The following is a 14,471-nucleotide window of genomic DNA, read 5'->3' on the forward strand; positions in this document are numbered from 1 at the left end:
AGATGATAGTTTAAGGATTTTAAGTGCTTTAGATTATACACTGATTTTAATCTATGGGTACTCTCTCTCTCTCTCTCTCTCTCTCTCTCTCTCTCTCTCTCTCTCTCTCTCTCTCCCAGGCTCTCGTTTCAGCGTCAGTTCAATCATCACACTGCAGTGAAACGTTTGTACACAATGATGAACAGGTCACCAGCCTGGACTTTGAAACTCTTCTCATGGTGACCTCTTATGCTGAAATCATCTACAACGCCCTAAATTTTTATGTTGAAAAAAAAAAGAACAGAGTGGGATCCAAAATAACACAAATTTCATCTAAATATTTTCCCAAACTAAGAGGATTAAGTAATATGACTATTCAAACCAAAGTGGGTCAAATTATGACCACCCACCCCCTCGGACCCCCTCAGTCCCCCGGGTGAAAAAGATAAACAAAAAAAATATAAGCAACAAACAAGAACTGAAGCATCGGATGTGGCGTATGCGGGCGGATAAAAAAACAAAAACAAAGACTAGCAATCAATTTTAGTGCTGTCCAGATTTTGAAATATGTTCTAAATTCAAAATAATAAAACGACCAAAAACAAAACAAATAACAAGAAAACAAACAAACGAACACAAAACAACAACAACAACAAACAAACAAAAAAACAAAAAACACACACATTTTTGTTTGTCAGAAGTGGGTGTATTTATATCTTTCCCAGCGATTCCCAGCGTCCTGTCACTACAACCGTTTGTCTATCTGCAAGTCTTTTTGTCCATTTTCATACACTAGTTTATTTCCGGGGCGTTGCTGTCTATATAAAATTATGTTATGCATGATATTGCTTTTATATGTATCTTTTTAAAATATTTCTTTGTTTATTCAGTTCTCGTCTTCTTACTTAGTCATATATTTAGTATTTGATTCCTTGTTTATTCGTTTCTCTTTTTTATCTGTTCATTCTTCTTCTTTTTTCTTTTTCCTTGTTTCACTTGTTTGCTCATTTACTTGTTCATTCACTGAAAAGAAACAAAGAAGAATCACGGACTCCAGCTGTTTAAATGATCTTGGTCATTTCCCAGCTTGATACCGAAAGCGCGATCCTGAAAGCACAAACTTTGGATTGTCCAAAAGCCGGTGCGACCTTGGAGAGACCCAGCTAGACTGACCATTAGTCTGGAGTCTTTATTACTCATATTAACCAAAAGCGGCGCCCCGGTCGAGTGAGTGCTTTGTTTTGAACATACGGGGTTGTTGTTGTTGCTGCTGTTGTCGTTTTTGATACTTTTTAAGTATGAAATGACATCCTGCTAATAAAAGCTACTAAACTGATGCTTCAGCGTCCCACCCCCCCCCACCCCCCATATATATATATATATATATATATAGAGAGAGAGAGAGAGAGAGAGAGAGAGAGAGAGAGATTAATCATGTCATGGTTTACAGAGAGAATATGTCACCATTTCAAAATATAACTAGTTTAAAAAGTCCCAAAATATGTCTCACTGTGACCTCTATTTACCCCCACCCCACCCCCTCCCTTAACTTGAATGCAAGTGACGATAGAATTCGTAAAAAGAAAAAAAATCTACCTTGTTGGCAGATTCATGGGGATCGACTGTCACTGGAATGGATGCTGTGGCGGTCTTTATTCCAGTGGAGTGGTCCTCACTCTGGCTCCGTGAATAGGCAACTGATTACTGTTGTCAATGTGTGTGTGTGTGTGTGTGTGTGTGTGTGTGTGTGTGTGTGTGTGTGTGTGTGTGTGTGTGTAATGAGGCTTCACAGGTGGAATATCTGTTACAGCACCGACGACCAGTATATTATGTCATCGTAATTATACGTTTACTTCCGAAAAGGCACAAAAATTAACACCATTGAAGTGACTCAGCAGAAGTTTTCTCAGGAAGTGTGGCCAAAGTTTCACCTCACATCGGTAGACCCATGTGAACCGGCACTGGCACTAAGTACTGCAGCATGGCTGGTGATATTGGGCCGGGTGTATGTGTGTGTGGTTGTGGGTGAGGACCGGAGGAAGTAAGAGCTTACCGAGCCGCTTGAGTGTGATGCCTTCACGAATTTGTAAGTCCGGCTGTGGATGCCTGACACTGGTACGACACAGAAGATGACGCAACAACAACAGCAAAACAAAAGATTAAGGACAATCAAATAAATAGAAAAACAAAACAAAAAATGATTAACTAACTAACTAGATAAATCACTGATTTCATTATTTAATCAATAAAACCGTCTGGTAGGGGATACACGTCATACTCAAGTTAATCAGTAAAATAACCTCATATGGCTGTGAAAAACACATCGGAAGGATTTAAACAGTTTCAGTTTCAGTTTCACTTTCTCAAGGAGGCGTCACTGCGTTTCGGACAAATCCATACACCTACACCACATCTGTTGAGCAGATGCCTGACCAGCAGCATAACCCAACGCGCTTAGTCAGGCCTTGAGTGCATGCTTACATATTTGTGTACCTATGAAAGTGGATTTCATTTTACGTAATTTCGCCAGAGGACAACACTCTCGTTGCCATGGGTTCTTTTTCAGTGCGCCAAGTGCGTGCTGCACACGGGACCTCGGTTTATCGTCTCATCCGAAAGACTAGACGCTCAGTTTGATTTTCCAGTCAAACTTAGGAGAAAGGGCGAGAGCGGGATTCGAACCCACACCCTCACGGACTCTCTGTATTGGCAGCTGAGCGTCTTAACCATTCTGCCACCTTCCTCCTTTAAACAACACCGTTTTAGTCAAGTTCACTCTGCACGACACATCAAAGACCATTGCCTTTTGTCGGTCTCACTCCATTTGATTTTTTTCCAGGTTAGCTGACAAGAGAAAAAAGTAACCTGTCTTTTAATTGTTGTTGATAAAGGTGTATTGTGGTTTTTTGGTTGGCTTGGTTTTTTGTGTGTTTGGGGGGGGGGGGGGGGGGGTTTTGTTGTTGTTTGTTTGTTTTTTGTGTGTTTGGGGGGGGGGGGGGGGGGGCAGTTGGGTTTTGTTGTTGTTTTTTGTGTGGTTTTTTTGTGGGTTTTTTTTTGGTGGGGGGGGATTGTTTTTTTGTTTTGTTGTTGTTGTTTTGTTTTGGTTTTTTTGGGGGGTGAGGGGGGGAGAGGGGGGTTCATGGTGTATGTGCGATTCCTTCTCGAACCTTTCTGGAACAGAAGAACTTCAGAAGGAGTGCGGGACACTTCCACTTTAGTGGCTCCTTGTGTCAACATCGAGAAACATTAGAGTATGAAACCAACAAAGATCAGGTGACGGGACGTGTGGGTGGGGGTCAAAAACTTCCTTTTTTTCGAGATGGTACATTGAACAAGCAACAACTGCCCCTTTTTTTCTTTCTTTCTTTTTTTTAAAAATTATTTTATTTTATTTATTTTATTTTACATCAAGCTGTCTGAAAAAAATGGAGAAAGTAGACCTGAAAAGAAAAAAGAAGGAATCCATACAAATACCAACAAAATAGTGTGATAATGAAATACATAGCTGGATGGACTGAGGCGCACAGCTGGTGAGTAGATATCTTCATAAGTAGGTATACTGCGATCAAGCTCATTCTTGGGTAGAGTTGAGACCCTTGAGCTCTTCGATAACACTCAAGAACAGCTGAGCGGCAACTGAAGATGTGTGCACACTGCCTGCTTCCAGTTCCTGTCTTGTTCCGTGCTATAGTTTCCAGCTGAGCCGACAACACTGACTGACGGAATGTTTACATGATGTGGTGGTCGAGGGTGGTGGTGGAGACAAGGGTGCTTTAAGCTAGAGAGATACAGGTGGTGCAGAACAGTACAATATGTATACCAGGACTCCACCCCTTCGAACAACGACACCTTCACAAAATCAAGACTCAAGCACTGATCCAAGCACCCAAGCACTACCTCCAAGGGTGGGCGCTACACTCAACCCAAACGCCATGTTTTAATTAAGGCATGAACTGACGGGTAGCCTGTTCCGTGCTGTGTGCCATCTGCTGACCCGTGCGCAGTCACGTGTCAGGGTCAGCCAGGAGGCTCTCAACTGTAAAGTCAGTCTTCTTGAGACAAGGAGACGTACGTCATCAAAGGGATCATCGCATCACCTGTACTTTTTCCGTCCTTATCGGTTCTCGTCAGATTCTCACGTGCAATTCATTTCCATAAACTCTGACTAATACGACATTTTTGCATGTTCTATCTACATATTACATAAAGTCGCATCATATATAATTGTGCACATTTCTTTAAAGTCTAATCGATTCGCCATTCGTATAATTTATTTCTATAAAGACCAATCACATTAGATTTTGTACGATCCATTTCCAGAAAGTCTAATCAATGCATTATTAAACTGCACGAAGCTATTCTGTTACTTATAATTAAAGCATCACTTCCATCATCCAGCGCAAACTGAGCCCGATCAACAAAGTATAACGTCTGTTGGATCTTTCTTCAGAGTTGTAAGTAAAACTCCCCACCCCCTACCCACCCCCCACGCCCCTTTAGTTTCTGTTGGGCATGTGTACGTGAAGACACAGATCTACTTTCTATCCACCACATGCAATTGAAGACATGCTGCCGATGATTTTTTTTTTTCTCCAGTCACGCACAGTTCGAAGATAACTGTTTCCCGCAGACACGTACTTCTCTGACGAGCTCTATCCACAGACGTATCATAATCTGTCAACAGCGGTTGAATTGATTGAGTATACAATCTATTGTCTTGTACGTGCCTTTAAGGTCAAGTTGTTCGGTGCTGGGTCCTCGGTATTGTTTCGTTTTTCGAGGGGATGGATTCCTGGATGTCAGTCTGTCCGGGTGTGAGGTTCATCTGGCGTTCCTAGAACTCCCCTATCGCTGTCTGGGGGTGATGTCCTGGCTGTTTGGGATTGAGGTCCGTCTGGCGTTCCAATGGGGGAAGTCAACGCACAAAAATGAAAAGAAAAAAAAATCACCCACGGGGTCAAGTATAGCGCTCTGTATCCCACAGACATACCACCGGCTGTAAAGATTTTATGAGCCTGTACCGACGATGCCTTGCTACCCGTCTTACACATGCGAATCTGCTGTTGTAGTGTGGATTCTTAATTACTCTTGATCGCCGGTGGAATTTTACAACCTACTGGCTGACGCCAAGAGTTTCACTGAGGGCTGTGGCCATGCTCCGAAGGTATAGTGATGTGGTTCGAGGGCTTGGGTCCTGGGGAAGATCGAAGTTTAATGACCGCATATATACCTGCAACTTTGGGTCAGGGGGTTCACGTGTGAGACTCAAGAGCTTTAGTGCGGCAGACTGTAAAACCTTTCTGTTTGTCACCACACAGTCTGATGAGAGCAAAATTGTAAAAGTCTAAACGTTTTTGAAAGTTGTGCCGGGATGAAGAAATTTTGTAGTACTATGACAATTCGATGTTCTGTTCTCAACATAGCAACACACATGCACCAGCAAGAGAGAGAAAGAGAGAGGGGGGTGATGAGGGGGCGGGGTGGGGGAGAAGCTGGAGTTGACAACTGAGACAACACAAGACAAGAAAAGTCTTTGATAACGAGGATCACATACGAGGATCACATAGTGCATCATATGCACCTAGCGCACAGAATAAAGAACCCACGACAATAAAAGAGTTGACCCTGGCAAAATCTTGTTGGAAGACTCACTTTGAAAGTGAAACAAATACACAGGCAGGCAACGTGAAACAAAAAACAACAAAAACAAAAACGTGTAGTGGTGTTCTGTCGCGACGCGCACAGCACGACCTCCACGAATTTCAAAGAGAGAAATCTGTTAACTTATAACTGATGAAAAGCTAAAAATACAATGTTATACAATGTTATACAAATCAGGGTGATAAAATGCTGTAGAAAGAAAACGTACATATATTGTAAGCTTCTTTTTTTCTTTTTCTTTTTTTAATAATATATATATATATTTTTTTTTTTAAATTATTAAATACATGCAAAGAGGGAGCCAAACAGACGGAAAGACAGACACCCGGGACAAACTGTCCCAGTCCAGCCATGACTCCCTTGGGGGCACATGATTAGCCGTCAGGTGTGTGCGTGTGTGTATGTTAAGGCTTGGGGGATGATGGAATCGAGCTATTCACAATACACTGTCAAAACTCTCTGAGCCGACTTCACGGGAATGATTCCGTCCTCTCTGTCACCCCTTCCTCATCCGACAGTCCAATCTATCAAAATCTCCTCTGACCCGCCCTTTTGGACACCCTACAACCATTGCCCCTGCCTCTTCACCCCACCCGACACACACACACAAGCAGTCTCTCCTCCTCCTCACCCCCACAGTCCCATCACACCAATCTGATCACCCCCAGAATCTTTCCAACAGCGATACGCGCGTGTGTGTGTGTGTGTGCGTGCGTGTGTGTGTGTGTGTGTGTGTGTGAATTGTATACGGATAGAGAGAAGTCTGGCTTTCTATTGGAGGAGCGGGACAAGTCCAGCGACAACGAGTATAATGACTCCGTGAAAGTCCTCACATTACATTTTCATTTGACCGCTGGGCACTATCGAGTTACGAAGTTCTCATTACAACCCACTGGGGCTGGGTGGGTCATAGTTTGTTGGTGCTCGCACCTGCTATAATCAAGTGACCCGTTTCGTTCGTTTCGGGCCTGACGGGCTATTCTTGTGGCCCCACTGCTCGCTTCTCTCTCTGTCTGTCTGTCTGTCTTTGTCTCCGTCCGGCTGTCCCGACGTTTTTCGGTTGTGACGGAAATAAAAAGAGAGGAAGTGTTTGATCAAATTTTACCATGCAGAATTTTTTTCGTGTGCAGAATCGATATAAAGTAAACCCATTATTCAATAATTTCTGCATGAATTGGAAACTAAGAAGATATATATATATATATATATATATATATATGTGTGTATGTGTGTGTGTGTGTGTGTGTGTGTGTGTGTGTGTGTGTGTGTGTAAATTATATAGTACATATAAAAGAACAAATGAAAGCGGGATCTTGAAAAATTAAGGAACCTTGGTTTTCAAAGAAAACGTTATCCATAATTATCGATAAAATGAAGAATGACTATCTCAGTATAAAAACACCAAAACTAAACAGCAACCAACACAGTCCCTGAAGACAGACCTATGGTCTGAAACATTGGACATCTTTTATCAAAAGTGAGTCTTATTTTACAACCCACAGTTTTTATAAACTTTCATAACTTGGTGTTATCCGGTTTGTTTTTTTGTTGTTGTTGTTTGATATATATATATATTATATATCAGAAACATATTTAAAAGAAGCACATAAATGAAAAAGAAAAAAATTATGTGCGTTGAGAAATTGCTCATCAAAAATCATGTAACGGCTTGTTTGACTGGTGTTCTGCACTTTTTTGCTTGTCAGTAATGAATATTGAATACTACTGCGCGTTGTATAAATCATCCTGTCATGGAGAAAAAAAAAAGAAAAAAAAAGACCATCATAACTAAACAGATGGTTAAAATTAGTGATTGCAAATGGTATCCTCATTCCTCGCATGTCGAGTTTCGAAGCATGGTATATGGGAGTTGTAAATTTGCCCCCCACACCCCACAACTGGTTGGTTGCTTATTCATTTAGGGTCTTTTCACTAATGTGGACTGGGAGTGGGGGTAAGGGTATCCAGGGGAGCGCGCGCGCGTGTGGATACTGTCATATGTATCAGTTACTTACTGACTTAATCCTCTTCACTCAGGCTGGAGCATTTGGCGCCAACATATTAATCTTCCCCAGTCAGTCCGGTCTAGGGCGAACCAGCTGATTTCGTTCCAGGTCTTGTCTGCTGTTCCTCTTCCACAGTTCTCCAAGTGCACAATAGTCAGCCTCACTTTCTTTTCCCTAGCTGTGCCCATCTCGGGGCAGCATACTGATGTCTGGTTTTGTTCGTCCTCAGGACGTGGCCCAGCCACCTCCAACATTTCAGTTTCACCTCATCGACTATATGTTTCATATCAGAATATATGCAGTTACCTATTGGGCTTTTGATGAACTGACAAAATCATAACAACGATGAAGAATCAAACATTTTTGTAACTGTATTTTGGGAAACAAGATGAACGAAGTTTCATCTTTACGTAAGAAAATATGCATATTTGTTATTTTCTGTCCGCACAGGCATATAATATTCTTGGTGTATTTTGTTTTGAAGGCACCGGTTTGGGTTGCCGCCCCCCCCCCCCCCCCCCACCCCCCCACCCCTCCCCCATCCCCACGCCCCTCCTACCCAAACCCCCACCGGTATTGACGCTGGATTTGGATGTTCCGGCAACAGACCAAAGGCGTGTTGGGAACGAAAATTGAGTTTGTGTAAGTCTGCCTTCCTGCCCGGGAGAGGGGAACTGAGATGAGGGGCGAGTAGGGGAGAGAGCGCTGGAGGGCTCGGTTGAGATGGGATCAGTGCTGAAAGGCATGGCAATCAAGGGATGTTTGCAGATTTTTTCATCATTGCCTGTGGTCAGAGAACTGAATGTCTTGGGGGATGGGGGACAGATGATGGGGGAGGGGGTGGGGTGGAGGTGGGGGGTCGCAAAGCTGAGGAGTGTGTGTGTGTGTGTGTGTGTGTGTGTGTGTTGATTTGTGCGCACGTGAGTGTGTGTGTGTATGTGTGCGCGCGCGCGCGCGCGTGTGTGTGAGTGTGTGTGTGTGCGTGGTTGTGTGTGTGTGCGCGCGCGCGAGCGCGTATGTGCGTGAGTGCCATTAATATCGCCACAACCACTACCACCACAGCCATCGCCAGTCATATGTAAGGAAAAAAAAGTGTTTTTCTCTACAAACATATCGACTGACAGACAGACCGACACAGAGTCTGAAACGAAAAGCAATGCCCGGCTTGCGAACATCCTCAGTCATCAACCTAATCACCCTGGGAATCACAAACTGGACCATGGACGCGAGAAACCGTACATTGTTCCGCGAGTGCCGTTGCCTGCATGCGTCACTTCAGCCGGTCAAGCCATGCGTGACGTTAAGCACCAATCCATTGTGCTCTCCTCGGCTCCTCCCCTGTTGAACCATCCCTCAAATAATTATACATTCACCATTGAAGAATTACATTTCCCGTGAATGTTGAAAGCGTCGTTTTTCTTTTACCGCCGTTGCGTATCCTTGGACATAAATTGTACTTTGGAGCGGAGTTGATTATAATCCCCACCGACTCCCGGAAAAAGAAAAAAAAAAAAAAAGAAAAAAAAAGGACAAAGTCGTCAAGTATCAGCGATTCAGTGTTGGCTGTTCAAGTGTATACAGGCGGAAGAGGTAAACGGCATGTGATTGGATACGTCCAGCTCCAAGGGAGCGTGGGTTTGGGTTGGGGGGATGGTGAGGGGAAGGGAGGGGTGCAAGGGGGGGTGGGAGGGGGGGGGGGGAAGGGGCGCTGCTGTCTTGGGGACAGAACTCTAGCCAAGAGATCCTTGTTGATTATCGGTGGAGGAGTGAGGTGAGGGAGTGGGGAGTGGGTTGGTTGGAGGGGTAACGGAAAAGTTTCCACCCCACACCCATTTTATTTTCAACTGTACAAAATGGTCTTTTGGGTGTAACCTTTGGCCGAGCTGAGAGCGTTCCTGCCAACAGGCAGGAGGCTGGTAGTTTCCACAGGTCGTGGATTAAGGCCAAGTTGATGTGTACGTCCTCACTTTTCCCACCCAAAGCTTGCCTTCCCAGCAGGAGTGCCTCCTTTTTATTTCTTTGGCTATTCAGCCCAGCCGACCACGGAGGGCCTTATCATAGCTGAGAAGTGCTCCTGTGGACAGGTCTGTGGGTCTCTAGTGTTGTCGTTGCAATCTCCTTTCTCTCATTCAGATAATTGAAGTGCCTGCTACCGGCAATTAAGAATGTTGCGCGCGCACACACACACGCGCACACGCGCGCTCGCGAAAGCACTACGCACACACACACACATACATATGTGTGTGTGTGTGGTGTGTGTGTGTGTGTGTGTGTGTGTGTGTGTTTGAAATATAGTCGGGAGAATCGGACACATGCAAATACATAACCATACATGTGAAAACAATTGTTATGATTGCATTCATGATAAAAAGGAAATTTGAAAAACCAACAACATACGACACCCGCCTTAAAAAAATATCGAATCGGAGGAATTCAGGTGGAGGGGACATTAATCGCTGAGAAGAAGGAGATCGACAAAAGCAAAAAGGAGAGACAGGGAGTGAGGGTTGGCCCAGATTATATCGACGTTGTCCACCCGTTTCCCCATTTTCACTTAATTAAACAGGTAAAGGTAAACATGTGGGGAAGAAAACTGAGCACTGCCGCCCAGAAGTACATTTTGACAATCATACCCCCAGCTGTACAGTGACCTCGCGATAACGTTTAACAAAATTGAGGAGGGTCCTTTCAGTGAAATTGTGCACGCTCCATTCTGCCGTGGGTTCATGGGTGGGCCACCGATGCACGATCCACACACACGCACACACACACACACTGCACAGAGTTGGGGCAGTGGGATGCCTGGTCAGAGGGTCTCAGGGTATGCAGAGCCCATTGCGCTCTCTGGATGGCTTCAGAGGGCAGACTCAAAGGTGCTGGCTGGTTGGTTTTAGCAGGTAGTCAATAATTAGACCAATACCACACACAGACTGAAAGATCAATTGACAGGCACCGCGCATGGTGAAGTTGTTAGCGTTACGGTCTGAAGGCTGGGAGTTGGTGGCTCCTAAACCCTATCAAATACACACACACACACACACACACACACACACAGAGTTGGGGCAGTGGGATGCCTGGCCAGAGGGTCTCAGGGTATGCAGAGCCCATTGCGCTGTCTGGATGGCTTCAGAGGGCAGACTCAAAGATGTTGGCTGGTTGGTTGTCACTAATTAGACCAATACCACACACAGGCTGAAAGATCAATCAATAGGCACCGCGCGTGGCGAAGTTGTTAGCGTTACGGTCTGAAGGCTGGGAGTTGGTGGCTCCTAAACCCAGTCAAATACACACATACACACACACGCGCGCGCGCGCGCGCGTTGTGTGTTATCATTGATTTCAGTTATCTTTGGTTGCAGACCACACCAGACGGATTCAGTGATATGTCCAATAATGTTAACCAGAACGGAAAGTTTGATAATCTGCAATTACGAATAACTGAGTAATGTAAGAATGATATTTTGAAATAAAATGGAACCTTCCAGTATGCAAGCCACCCATCTCACCCACATCCCACCTCCAAGAAAAAGAAAGCGAAGAAATTTGAGAGAGAAAAAACCCACCCTAAAACTAACGTAATTAATGATAAATTATCGCTTAATGAAGTAATCATAAACTGAAAATGTTATTTCAGTTAACCCAGAAGTGGACTCAACATATAATTGTTGTGATTTAAAATTCCGGGCTGCTTTTCTTTGTCTTCTTCTTCTTCTTTTATACTAACAGAGAAAAAAGTTTAAAATCATAAATCACAATTAATTGTTTATAAATGTGAACTGCAAAATGTTGATTTAGCAAACTCAGAAGCCGATTCAAAAGTCCGTGCTGCTTGTTTTGGATATATATTGCGCGACGCAACAGTTGATGCGTTTTCTGCTGCATGCAAGCACTCACGTTGCAAAGGAAAATCCTTTCTTCGTGCTTCACGTGCATGCTGGGACATTGCAGTGTGAGTGCCATGTGACAGACAGGGCCCCCAACGTGCTGAACTTGAACAGAATGGATTTCCTTTCATTTTTCTTTCATTCAACATTGTTTTATCATATTGTGTGTGTGTGTGTGTGTGTGTGTGTGTGTGTGTGTGTGTGCACTGAAGGAGGGAGGCGCGTTGGGAAGTGTCTGAAGGCCAGTTTGGTTTTACGCTTATTAAACAAGTTTGTAACTAAATGAAATATTATCTGTCTTTCGGAAGGAAGAACAGTCCCCAACCTCCTGGCTCCTTCCCTTTCCATACCCCCTTCCCCCCATCTCCATCATTCCACCTCCTCAAAATCACAATGATCATTAGGTAAAAGCACTATTTCGTACCCACAACTCCCTTCCCGTGTAAGCCTCTTTTTTTTTCCCCAGCTAAATCACGATAAATTTGCCTGAAAATGATAAATACTCACAGTGCTATCAGTCAAATACCAAGACTGGATATTTTCATCATTTCAGCGTTCATCTTTGAAGGAAAGAAACGGGATGTACATATTCCAACATGTCTATACCCCCCCCACCCCCCCCACTCCCCAGGTCTGCCGGTGTTCCCCCACATGTACATTTACTCCCCATCCACCCCCACCAACGTTTTTTGTTTTTGTTTTGTTTTTTCAAATACCCCCCCCCCCCCCCTCCTCCCCCAAAGTATTTACTAAGTTAAAGAAGGGGAAGGTGAGGTTGCCGTGAGTTTCTATTATTGTCAGAAGAAAATGATCATAACTTCCCATTTGATTAAAAAAGAAAAAAAAAAAGTTCACACGCGAAAGCATATCCTTTCGTACACCCCACTTGCCATACAAGTTGTACGTTTTCTGGATACACGTATATTGTAAGCTTGGAGAAGACGAAAATTTGGGGGAACAAAAAAACTGGGGGAACGGGCCTGGCTCAGTGAACAATAATGTTTAAGGATAAAAGAGATGGCTGCAAAGAAACCTGTATGGGAATGGGAAGGGGGTACGAAAGGGTATTTCTTCTTGAGTGAGGGTTTTTGTTTTTTATCACGTGTACTAGAAAACCCTAATTATATCCACTGAGAAACAAACTGCCAGCTTCTTCTTTGACGATCTCGTTGAATGGAACGAACGGTCGCAAATAAAACAACACACACACATGACACACACACACACAACACACACACACACACACACCGGCCAACCCCTGCTGAGCTGTTGAGCAAGAGAAAAGTGACACGATGACGAGCAAGCGAGATGGTGAGTGCTTATTTTCATGCCGCACCTTTCGGCAAACTACACGTGCATACTCGTGCATCTGGTCAAATTTTCTTCAGCTGATTGAAAAGCTCACCAGTCTGTCAAGACTTGCAGAAAAAGAAAAGAAAGAAAAAAACCAAAACAAAAAAAAACCCAACCAAACAAAAAAAAACCCGTCGCACGTACACCACGGCACGCTGACAACCTAAAGAACAGCGCAAGTCATGATAATGCAAATGACTGATTTGAAGGACAGAGGAGGAACTGGAGGAGCACACTGTGTGTGTGTGTGTGTGTGTGTGTGTGTGTGTGTGTGCGCGCGCGCGCGCGCGTGTGTGTGAAGTTCCTTTGTTTTCAAGACAGATAACCAAAATTATAAGCTCGTATACACAGGCTAAGGCTGATTATATTGAAAATCCTCATTGTCCTAAATGAAATCGTTTCAGAATATAACCGAAGACACTGCAATGCAGAGTCCTTCACGATGCACCGTGAAGCACAAAATTCAGAGGTGATCATGTTGAAATTCATTAAGACTCGTCAGTGCTGATAGTCCTCAAACATGTTCTGTGTTCTTTGTTCCCATAGCATTAGGGTGAGAGTTCGGCGAGAAAGAATAAATCAGAGTGAATTTGCAAAAGGTAAAATGAACAGCCCAAAGAAAGGGAACGGTTATGATATGATGAAAAACAAAGAGGAGTAAAGGACGGACTGGGGGAAGAAAGAAAGAAACAACGAGGGGAAAAGGAAAGAAAGAAAGAAAAAGAAAAATGAAGTAAAGAAGGAAATAAACGGAAACTTGAAAAAAAAAACCAAAAATTTTTTAAACCCCCCCCCCCCCCCCCCCCCAAAAAAAAAAAAAAACACCCGAAAGAATCAGTGAAAGAAAGAGGGAGGAACCCCGAGGCCTGGAAAAAAGAAAGAAAATGAGTAAGAAACTGATTCCTTTGATTTTAGTAATTCAGTTCGCCCTCGGCATTATCAATGGGACAACAACAACAAAACTCGGCAGGGACGAGAAGCGTGAAGTGAGATGATAGTGGGGATGGGGAGTTATCCCGACGGCGGCCAGAAACAGCAGCCTAACTCAAATCAGTGCCGTTAACTATGTGTAACTTGACAGTGATCGCTGCAAGTATGACGCCGGGCTGCAAAACTGAGAACAAAATACTATCATTTCAGAGTGAATCATAAAATTCACGACAGTGATAATTTTTTGATGATCAACGAATAAATATCATTAAACTTCAATGCACAGATATTTGTGCCAGATTGCTCATGGCAGTGGCTGAGACTCAGTGAATTGAAAATGACGCACTGACACTGAACTAAAAATTGTCACCCGGCAAAACACCCGGGATTTGAGAAAAATAAAGCATCTACCATAACCAGATTTTTTTTATGTCATGGGTCTCAGCCCAGTGAACATGTAAACCAAGCTTGAAATGTCATGGATAGCAAACTTGAAAATCATGCCTGAAATGTCATGGACAGCGAAGAATCAGTTTCACCTTTGAATTGACCCCTCAAGTTTACATGAAGCCTTCGATCAAATAAGTAATCTCGTGGCTATGCTATTTAGCTTTTTTCTGACATTTTTGTCATTAGTTTCATGCATACAGTTCCCTGT

This window comes from Babylonia areolata, chromosome 24, assembly GCF_041734735.1.
Source record: "Babylonia areolata isolate BAREFJ2019XMU chromosome 24, ASM4173473v1, whole genome shotgun sequence".
Classification (NCBI taxonomy): Eukaryota; Metazoa; Mollusca; class Gastropoda; order Neogastropoda; family Buccinidae; genus Babylonia; species Babylonia areolata.